This window comes from Rhyacophila brunnea, unplaced genomic scaffold (assembly GCF_057557595.1).
Source record: "Rhyacophila brunnea isolate RB1 unplaced genomic scaffold, BYU_Rbru_1.0 scaffold_10, whole genome shotgun sequence".
Classification (NCBI taxonomy): Eukaryota; Metazoa; Arthropoda; class Insecta; order Trichoptera; family Rhyacophilidae; genus Rhyacophila; species Rhyacophila brunnea.
The window spans coordinates 41709727-41721962 of NW_028232752.1; the positions used below are offsets into that span (position 1 = coordinate 41709727).

General features: G+C 32.4%; 1 protein-coding gene and 1 long non-coding RNA gene across 2 annotated transcripts in view; one reads left to right on the forward strand and one right to left on the reverse strand.

Moving 5' to 3' along the window:
• LOC147079219 (ras-related and estrogen-regulated growth inhibitor-like protein A) overlaps positions 1-12236 on the forward strand; it is a 355251-nt gene that overhangs the window by 265431 nt on the left and 77584 nt on the right. The gene's annotated exons all lie outside the window — the stretch shown is intronic.
• LOC147079220 (uncharacterized) lies at positions 335-2861 on the reverse strand. The gene is made up of 3 exons (XR_015070915.1): positions 2720-2861; positions 1977-2133; positions 335-1695 (listed from the first exon to the last, which is right to left on the reverse strand). It is a non-coding gene; the product is annotated as an uncharacterized LOC147079220 (long non-coding RNA).

The following is a 12236-nucleotide window of genomic DNA, read 5'->3' on the forward strand; positions in this document are numbered from 1 at the left end:
ATGTCTTTAAACGATCAACACATTACCAGTATTTTAGCTCGGTATATCCGATAAGTATCTCGTTATAACAGTGAATAAAAATGTACGGAGAAAATCATATACCAAATGTCAACGACTGTTTCCTCATTACATCCGAGATCTCGCTATGTCCGAGATTGTAATAACCGAGTTCGACTGTAGTTATAATTATGACAATGTCGATATTATATAGACATCCCAATTCATTTCGTTTCAACCATGTCCGATCCTAATGTACTATATATGCTACCAGGTCACACTGCAGATGAATATTACCTACTCTATAAACTTAGGGAAGGTAAAGAAAACAACTTGTCATAGGAATGGTCAATTTTAATAGAACATTACACAATAAAAACAATACAAAAACATTATAAATAGGATAATTAAATATATTTACACTTAAAATTAGTTAAAATTATGAAATAAAACCCTAAATATCTACTTTAAAATTGCTTTGAGCTGCATCCTATACTGTGTGATACAGCTCAAAGCAAAATTTTGTGCACACGTATATATTGCATTTTATGCAAATATAACTGGTGCGGGACTTGCATCCAGGGTATCTGCACACGGATGCTGAATGGTGGCCAACGCTGTCCAAACGTACCTCAGCGATCGGTTGGGGGAAAACCGTTCTCCTGCGAGCTGGTGGCTCTGTGTCTACCTGCGATGTCGACATGTTTCTTGGCCGACCTCGTGCTGGCAGTGTTAAAATGTTGGCTACCCGATCTTCATACCGAATCATAGCTTTCGCTAATCTGATTCAGTACGACAACAGTCCCATAATATCCTTTCGGGGTACATTTTCTAGTTTACAATTCCGCATATACATTAGCCAACAGTTTACTACCGCCAAGTCCACAAAGTGGTTAAAAACCCTCACAGGCCTTATCGTTTTTTTAATTTCTTAATCACATCGCCGATTCTATTACTTCTGACAGTTCCAGTTAAGAATATTTTGTCTTGAAGTAACGAATCGGCGAGCTTCAAACTAGTGAAAAACGATCAGTATAGACAATGCAGGAGGATTGGGGAGAGTCCGGCAGAGTAACTTGACCACACTTGCGCCCAGACCGAACTGCTTCATATCTCCATCTGATACCGTTCCCTTCCCTACATATATGTGAAAATCTATCACTAATCCATCTCTGGCCGCGAGAACAAAATTTTTAAGGCCTACAGGATTTGGCTTGTTAAGCACAAATTGCCTGTGTCTACAGCGGCCAGTGAACGGCATCATTTGCTCGTCGATGGAGTTATGAGCAGGTCTGGGCAAAGTATGGCATTTTTTTAGAACCTCACTTAAAAAGGGACTAATCTTCCAAAGTTTATCAGTGTTATCTGCAAAATGAAAGTGATTCCGCAGTTCGAAGTACCCGTCTCTGGGCATTGCTTGATTAATGATTGGAATGCTTAGATCATAAACACCAGTACATTCGAGTCTGCGGAAACCTTAATGTACCCATCATAATTTGGATGACGGTGAATACGAATTTCGAATTCGTATTCACCGACCACAAGTCCCTTTTTTGTGCTGAATATAAATTTGTCTGCTCAGCTATTTTTTCGAAGAGAGCGAGGTTGAAGTATTCGAAAAAGGAGCTGAGTACATTGTCAGCAACATGCCCTCTCGCCAACAAATCTTCCTCCAATTCCGGACCAGCATTCGGCATACTGAAACAATAGGAAAAAAATATTATTACATAATCCATATTTCCTCATTAATTCAAGTATTTAGCAGTAAAAATACAAATAATGATGGGCAATAATATGTTTTGATTGAAGTTTACTATTCAAACCATCAACTCCTCATTCGAGACAATCGCTACATCATGTGTACAAGATGTAATGAATTCTTGTTTTTATGCCAAAGCATGTAATGAAAATGAATCTAATGTATGACTGGATGGTATATAAAACCAATAAATATATTATTAAGAAAATTGTAAACCTACCATTTTGTGAGCCAGGGAAGAACCCTGGATTGTGATGTCGAAGGTTGTAAATGTCGAATGTAAATGTCGTCGCTGTTGTCGGACTCGTAACCGTCGCCGACTTCGCAGTCACTGTCGTCCAATATTTCGTCGAGTTCATCAGTATTAAAAGATTTATCTATATGTAAACAAAAAAACATAACCTCATTATATTCATATACTCGTGTTAAACTTATCACTGTAGATAACGTTTTCAATTTACGATTATGTTGTATTAAAAACACGGACACGTGTTTGAAAGCACATAAAATATTTGATTATAATCAATATGGTTACATTGTACAGCATTGTGAATAATTATAATGATGATTATGAGATACATTTTCGAGACAAGTTTCAGTAATTTTGAATGAAATTAAAATTTAATTTTATTAAATTCGGTTCTACAATCATATTATGCGAATGAAAGAAATTCACTATCTATTAGATAATTTACAAAACGTACAAGATAGGCTCGATGACATTTGTCATAAACATAACCTCAAACTGACGTAAAGTATTTATAATTTTACGAAAACGATGAGTATACGCCTAAAATAATATATATTGATGATAAATGCATGATGGTGATTGAAAATACAGTATATGTAACTCTTTTAAATAATTTTTGAATGTTTGTTTGACAATCAAAACTGCATGACATAGTTTGTCATTTTGATGTACGATAATAATATTATTTATTATACACTGAAAAGTTTACTTACTTGACAAAAATGTTACTGATGAGAAGTATCTTATCTATGCTGATGAGTCGATTCCTTCCTGTTTTCAAACAATATAATAATGGCAAAAAAATAAAGAAGAATTGTTATAAACCCGATATTCGATGTCTGTTATCTATGTATTCGATCGAGAGCACGAATGCTACCATATGTTAAAATGCGAGATTTGTTTATTTTGTTGATTATTTTTATCATAAATAATGATAAAAAACAGTTGTAATTTAAGCAAATACTAATTGCAAATAATTCGCAGTTTCAAATTTTGAATATAGGCAGGTTCCTACGTATATTAAGTAAATATTGTAATTTTAATTATAAAGTTATTTTTATTCATATGGCAATTTCGCGTCGAAGTTTTACCACAAACTGATCCTAGCCAAAATGAAGCAGAAAAATGTTATTTTGTCTTGTCTATGTGTGAGTTTCATTTTCAATGTCATGTTGTTGCATGTGTGTGTATTTTGTATATGTGTATTGTTTCGAAATAGTTCCACGGTGGCAGCACCGGACAGCTAAACATCGGTTGAATTTGGGCAATTATTATGGTTTCGATTTCTATCGATTCGTTAATATACAAAAATACAAGATTAAATTCAAATTACTGCCGTAAAAATTAATAAATAATATTTTTAATAGAAACGCTAAACGTTTTTCGCGATAAATTGCGTCTAAGCCGAGGTTTTTCGATTTTAATTGCGTGCTTTCTAACCTCTAAATCGATGTTTTTTAAATTTGAAAAACAAGATATAAGGATATAATAAATTCCAATTTTCGTTTAGCGTTTCCCTGGGTAATAGATTTACGTACATTTTTATCGTAATTTTGATAATAAATCTTATGTCATTCATTCTTACCACCCGATAGAAATGTACCGAATTTGACACGTATTTTTGATATATAGAACTCCATGATACTTCTTAATTTTTTATTTTATTTTTCTCATTACTTTTGAATATATATTTACCGATTAATAAACTTTTCTAGCTATTTTTCGATAACAACTTTACCTAGAGACATCACCTTAATCAATACGTACTGCAGAGTAAATGCGAATCTGAAAGGAATGTTCCAAAGTTGGCCTTGCGATGACACCGTAGGTTTTTGTTTGGCTACATTATGTTCCACATGCCTAATTTATTATTTATTTTCATTAAGGCGAATTCTTCACTGAGCCTTTTTTAAAGAGGCACCTAGCGGAAAAATACGAAGCTTGCAATTTGAGACATTTTTTTGATAATTTATACTTTCAACTGTATTAATGAATACATATGTATCTGAAAACATTAAAAATAAAAATATTTTTTATTTTAAGTCAAAGACAAACTTACAATTGTAAAAAATGTAATAAAATGTGAATTTGTTCTATCGGTCCGCACCCTATTATTACATATATTTTATGGTCATATTTATTATTAAAATTTAGTTTATTAAGTTTTCTAAGTATCACCTAAGCGATTTTTGACAAATTCATAGTTTTAATATTTTTTATATCTATTTTAAAAAACATCAATTTTTATAAAAAATATAAATGTGCATAACTTGAAATCCTTTTTATTTATATTAATATAAATATTTTATTTATATTTATAAAAATAATTGATTTGATATAAATAAAAAGGATTTCAAGTTATACACATTTATATTTTTTATAAAAATCGATGTTTTTTAAAATAGATATTAAAAATATTAAAACTATGAATTAGTCAAAAATCGCTTAGGTGATGCATAGAAAACTTAATGAACAAAATTTTAATAATAAATATGACCATAAAATATATGTAATAATAGGGTGCGGACCGATAGAACAAATTCACATTTTATTACATTTTTTACAATTGTAAGTTTGTCTTTGACTTAAAATAAAAAATATTTTTATTTTTAATGTTTTCAGATACATATTTATTCATTAATACAGTTGAAATTGTAAATTATCAAAAAAATGTCTCAAATTGCAAGCTTCGTATTTTTCCGCTAGGTGCCTCTTTAAAAAAGGCTCAGTGAAGAATTCGCCTTAAGATTTTTTAAAAGGAAAATTAAAAACCTTTTTTCCCATTTTTTATTTCTTTTCTCTTCTTGGTCGTACACTCATGGCTGAGGATCGTGACCACATTTAAATTTCCATCCTTCTCGATCTCCGCTTCTCTCAGGACAGAATGGATGGTGCCCCCAGTCAGTTCTTTCACTTGGTCGCTTCAGCGCACAGACGCTCTTCATCTGCTTCGCCTTCGCTGGAGGCCACCCAAAACCATCAGTCTCTCCAGGTCGTCCGGTCTGCGCCTGACAATATATCCAAAAAACTGCAGAATTCGTCTCAGACATATTGTCGATATCTATTCATATCCAATATAATATGTTTATCCAGATAATAATTAACAACTAATGCTAATTAAAAATATGAGAAGGTCTATACTATGTAGGTACTCCTGGAGCGGGTATCATTAGGTACCGTAGTTAGATAACCTCGCGTGAACTACAATACGATGACAAGACAAACTGAAAATCCTGGTGATAATATTTGTTTTATCGAAATGCATACTTGTGTGAAATAATTTGTGTTAGAACAATGTACATAATAATGTGTTATTTCAAATATTATATTCACAATTGTCAATCTTACCGACATCTTAATTTCTCGGTTAGACAAAGACAACATAACATTTCCAAAGATAGGGTAATCGCATACTCAAAATCAAGAGAACTATGTTTCATATTTTACGTAGATTTTTACGTAGATGTTACTAGATGTTTGATGCCAGTGTGATTTAAAAAAATATAGGATTTTTACGTTATATATTGTTATTGGTCACCTATGCTCATATTGAAAATGAAACATAATGTTAACCAAACCTGATAGAACACACATTTTTGTAATGGTACTGTTCCAGCGCAAAATCGAATGGCGTTCGGTTCCATCAAATCAAATCACCGCTCCCGATTATTTATAAAACCAATATACCCACCTACATAATATCTAGTTATACTAATGGATATTTCATTTTAATTTTAAAACTCTAGATTAGGTACCAGTTAGGTACACCCACGGTGGCCGCGCGGCTTAAGCGTTGGACTATTACGCCGTAGGTCCCAGGTTCGAATCCTGGGTCTGGCAAGTACACATATTGTTTTTCAATTTGTGTCTGTCAGGGTATGGACCTAATAGGTTGAGCAAGTGGCTGACATCCATTTCTCGTAAAAAAAACAAAATGTGTTAATACAAACCTCTACTCTGTGGAGGCCCATACGATCCTATTAGGATCGGACATGGTCGAAAGAAAAAGAAGTTTAGGTAGGTACCTAGGTATATACAATGTGGCTTAAAAAAGCTTCTGGTTTGATTCTGAGCTACAAAAAAACGTGCCATGGAAGTCATGGAACAAAACAGTTTGAAAACCAATTAATATATTTATATCACTGACCGCACCAAGAAAATAATGAAATATAAATACTATATTTTATTATAATTAAAAAAAATGGAAGCTCCAAAACCATAAGATTCCAAAGTGTTCTCAGGATTTTCAAGCAGGGCTATTATTATCTATTGGAAAGTGCGACATGTGCTATTAATAGTAAAAATAAGTTTATATAAAAATAAAATGACTTTTTTCTTGTCCGAGTGGAGGGGTTTGTATTAACAGATTTTTGTTTTTACGAGAAATGGATGTTGGCCACTTGCTCAACGTATTAGGTTCATGCTCTGACTCCAAACACAAACTAAAAAACAATAGGTATGTGTATTTTCAAGACCCAGGGTTCGAACCTGAGACCCACAATATTATAAGCCGACGCGTAAGTCGCTCGACCATCGTGATCGTAATGACTGTTATCAATAAATTAAGCTGGAAAATACATATTATCGACAAGAAACTGAACAAACTCCAGCAACTCCTATAGATTTATGGTCCAAAAAATCTGATAACATCGGAAACTCAAAAAGCGTAGAATTAAATAAGAACGGTGCTCCAAAAGAATCAAAGCCTAGCAATTCAATCGATGGCAAGTGGTAGCCCTATATAATCATGAAAGACTTGATTCGTGTTCGATTGTGGAGTACTATACTACTGATTATGGCATTGTGATAGAGAACATCATTGCATGAGTTAGTATTTATATTTATCTGTAATAGGCTCGCGTCTGACAGCGAACAGCTCATTCGAGATTATATTGTGTATGTCACTTTCTTGCTGTGACGAATTGATATTGACGCTTGCGCAATGTTTATATGAAAAGAGAGTACAATTCTCTGGGAGAAAGATTGCTTTCGTTTTTTAATAACGCAATTATGCGTGCACGACAAAATGTTATGTGTATTTCACTCACAATGCATCTTCAGGGCACCTAATAGATAACTTGCAAATACCCATTAATGTTATTTTAGACTCTTTCGTTAATAAACAATAGTACCTATGAATATTTCAAAAAACCAATCGATATGTTAAATTCAAAGAATATGTGAGAGTAAGTAGGTACCAGCTGAAAATTTAGTTAGATCCAGTCTTTTATTTTGATTTTTTTTAACATTTGATTTAGTAACATAATGATTATGAACATGAACAACAAGAAAATATGCTTTCGTCATGAATATGATATGTTTTGGGTCATTATATTTCACCATTTTGTAAGTAATTACCATAATTATTGTAACTGACTACCTATTTAATAATACATATATCTTCTCAAATATGTTATGACCTTACTAGGAATGCAAATTTAAAGAGATAACCGACATTGCGACAAGTGCCCATATAAGGATTTAAATAAAATTAATTTATGAAATCTATTATGCTTCATGACGAAACAATCTACATTTGTGTCATATCAACGAATCTGACTATATCTATCTAACAAGGGTAATTTACCCAAAATGGGGTAGAGATAGTATTAACAAAAAAAATAAGTTTCTATCGTAAAAATACAAAATATTCACACAGAAATATATATATATCAGTAGGACCTAGAAGTCAGTACTGATTCATTTTTTTCCGGCATCAAAAAGTCCAATGTGGTTTTATCAATAAAAACAAAATATCCGAATTCTGAATTAGAGATTTTTAATATAGGTAATATCATTTAACACAAAATTATTTTCCTCATTGAGTGTTTCCCAACCCCTGTCTAAGTGAATGTAAATATTTTTTTTCGACCATGTCCGATACTAATAAGATCATATGGGACTCCACAGAGTGGAGGTTTGTATTAACAGAATGTGTTTTAACGATAAATGGATGTCAGCAACTTGCTCAACCTATTAGGTCCATACTCTGGCTCATACACAAATTGAAAAACAATATGACGTACTTGCCAGACCCAGGATTCGAACCTGGGACCCAAGACGCTATAGTTTGCGGATATATCGATTACTGATTACAAAAAACAAGAATATAACATTAAAAAGTAGCTACATACGTCGTTTATTATAATATAGATGTGTTTTCTTTCTTAAATCAATTTCTCTTTTACACTAACAAATCGTGAAACGGGGTGCAACCATGTTTACCTGCTGTTAAGCATCAAGTTCAACACCTCTTTCCACGCAGAGCCTACGGCACGTAGATCTCTCTTGTAGGATCACTTCACACTAGTGTGTATCCACTATGTTTTACCTATTGAACTTTATTTGCAATATGGTTGGATACTAGCATATGAATAACAGAATACAGAGATTCTGTTTGCGATATTCATAATACTATCTTATTTCACTAACTTGTTTTGTTTCACGACGTTGAACAACGATCAAAATAAAAGATGTTGTATTTTGCTTGTGCTTATAATATCTGTAAAATCTAAGGTTAGTCGCCCTAACCTTGGCTTGGTGGTAATCCAGATATAAACTAAATGCAGTTCATAGAATATAACTGATCATAAAGAGAGTTTAGCATAACAATTATCTTGAGGCTTGCGCATTCCCGTTTCTCATGGATGGAGGCTTGCGTGTTTTTTCACTTTAAAACCTGCGAACCGATTTATTCACATAAAATCAACAAAGCAACTTCAAACGGAAGGGCTCAAAATATGTCATATTTTATTAAATCATAAAATATTTACTTCATAGATTCAGACCAGTTTTACAATATGTATTGTAAAATGGAATACGGCCCCGATAGCCGAGTGGTAACCTGTTGGTTTGCGGAGTCGCGGGTCTCGGGTTGGAATCACGGGTCTAGCAAATTAATTTCTAGTCCCATCGTGCCGTCCGACCTGGTCGTCATAAAGGCCAAGTATATTGCATTTTAAAAATTGCGACGTCTTGTTGCGGACGTGAAGATCTCTTCAAATAAATTTGTTTGTCCGTATTGTTTTAGCTTTGTTTTTTGTGTCTTACACATGATTAAATTCATTTACTTTTGTCTCAGTGCCTTCTCTCCATTGGCACTTTTTATTAAACTATGTCTTTCATTAAACTCAGTCAAACCTCAATTGAAAACGAGGCGACCCCCATCTTGGGTATCGCTTCGGGAACATTCCCAGGCGTAAACAACTGCTGATGCTTCATACCCAAACGTAGGGTCTCGAAATACGCCCGATTAAGACTGAGTGTGGGGCGGGGCGGTTGGTTTGGAGGGTCCATGTTTGTGTTGTTGTTTACCAATGTATCTTGGAACCCATAGCATATGTCTAATAGGTTAAGCAAGTGACTAATATATTTTGTTTTTAAAATAATATGTCAAGTAACCTTTTTGTGAGCATGCAAGATACACGTCTGATTGTAGAGCCAATGAAAAAATGGAATTCAAAATAATAATAAGTATATTAACAGCGTCAGCATTTACTTAGTAGAATGCCATTTTACAAAAAAATGATGATATTATTAATTAATTACTGTAAAGTTTAGTTGGAAATAAACATATTTATATATTATATATATATATATATATATACAGGGCTTTAAAAAAAACAAAGGTGCCGAAACTCACTGCTTGCCAAACTTCTTACCTACTAAAGAAAATTATATTCAAATATCATTTAAAGCAACTTTTCCTATGCCACGAATCGCATAAAAAATTAAACAAACAAACATATATACAAATAAACAACTAAAGTTGTACAAAATTAAATTGTAAAAACATCATAAAATGTATTATATTTGAATAAAGGTATATAGTGATTTCCATGGCCCTATAGTAGGGTTTTTCAAAGGGTGTTCGAGGTAAAATTAAGGGTATTCAGTTTATCAACAAACGCTAATGAAAAAATGTAATTACACAACAACATATTTTAAAATGTTAATACGCCTGAAGGAAATTAGCACCGTAGGCGATTTTTTTACGATTAAAGCAAATTTGTGATGTGCGTTTATCTCACCTAGAACCCTGTCAGTCCCCCCTCTGTGGGGGCCATGGTGATTTCAAAAGTTCAGTCCAATTTTAGTCTGGCAAATCGTCTTGATTCCTCTTCTTAGTGTTAGAGTTTATGGTCGAATGTCTTCCACTGAGTAACCACCGATCAACGTATTTTGAAGGATCGAAGGTGGTCCGACGAGTTTGATGAACAAAAGTCCCGAAACTGTTTTGATCTTCAACAAAGCTCTTATTGGGTCATTTGCGATAATTCGCGTTCACATTCATATTAAGAAATGGTAATAGAATTCAATGCATTTATCAAACGCGATAGTTTTTCAGTTATGTCTTCATATGGAATGATTCAGGAAAATTAACTTGTACTATGTTAGCGCGAACATTGTTTCGTCTAATTCCTTTTGAAACATTAAAAATACAATGAAAAAGGGTGAAGGAGCGCCGTTCCACCTAAGGCGGTTAGGCGGAAGTTACAAAAAAGCCCTGTGTATATATATATATATATATATATATATATATATATATATATATTGTAGTTCATAATTGTATAATTTCATGTGATTTGTCACTGACTACTGATTTTGTCTTCCGGCATCTTCAATTCATAAGAACGCTAGTGTTCAAACAAAACTCATTTATATTAAATAAAATATTTTTTTATAGATCAATACGATATAATATGTAATATAAGCAACAATAAATAAGAAATATCTGGGTACCTACCTGCCTATTTTATTTCAATTGAAAGATATATCTACTCATTTTCAAAAAACTGACATGAAATTAGCGTTCGCTGAGCCGATGATTAAATGTTAGTATTAGTTTGCATCTATACTATTAGTTTGATAAACTTCAAAAACTTGATAGGTATAGTACTAATGTATTTTAATTTTATTTAAAATCACAAAGAAATAAAAAAGTACCTTGTAATCCCTGTTATGTATATCTAACCAAACTGCCTTCTTGTGACGACGATATTTTTCATTTTCATTAAATTATATTTAATAACATGCTTCGTAATTCGATTATTAAATGTATTATATGCACATTATACTCACCCGTAGATTTAAATAGGTGTGTAAATAGATTACAGTAGCATATTACTTTTTGAACTTATTATTTTACCATTTATATTCATAATATATATTATTTTTAACACTACAACAGGCCATGAGGCATAGTAAAGTAGTGTACATTTAGTAATATAAGCGAAAAAATTACAAAAACTCAGGCTTCGATATCATCACATAAATATATTGTGACCTAACCGAAATCGAACTCGGGGCCCCCTGTTAAAAGGCAAGCGCCTTAACACACTGGACTACGAGGGCCCCGTAGAGCTGAGAAACAATCGCACAGTTTGTGAAGTACTGGTAGGCGGTTACACCATTATTGTTCAGTGTTGCCATGTTATTGTTTTTAGAATTCACGACCTGAATATTTAGTACACGTCTTTGGTGACCAAAGCTTAGAAATCAGGACCGAGTTAGAAAAACAAAACATCTTGTCAATTTATTTGATTATTTCAAGAATTTAGCACTTTAGAAGGTTATCAATATCAATATGACAAATCGTATTAATACTTATAGATATTAGTACAACTCTGTGTCCAGTGTTAGGTCTATAAAATCAATATTTAATAATACACATAGGTACATACATACCCGAATGCTTGTCCATTGTGATTTTTTATAAAAATAAATATATATTATTATAAACAAAAGAATCTTAAGTTTTAACCAATATTTTATACATAAAATTATTTTAGATTTAGATTCAAAAATTCTTACTTTTTAATAGGTTATTTAATTTATCTTTAAATGCATTACTTTTTATATTTTTGCTCCATTCCAATGAAAACACTAAAACAAGCTCAAAAACAAATCATTTTTATAAATATTTATAATCGTTTTCATTTATTTACAGCACAGTTTTCAACGTACCTACAGTAGGTAATAAAATTAGCATAAAGGTAAAATATAAATTAATTCATCTAAGTTTGTATAAGCAACTAAATACTACACAGATTTTCTAAATGCAAAATTCGCTTATTTGATGCATTGCAATGCAATGTGATAAATTGCAAGAATAGATGGAATACCTCTGGAACATTATATTACGCATACAATACATTACAATGGATACCGTCACAAAAATATGTATTTTCAATATTTACATTGAGAAACCAACTCCAACACACAAACTTA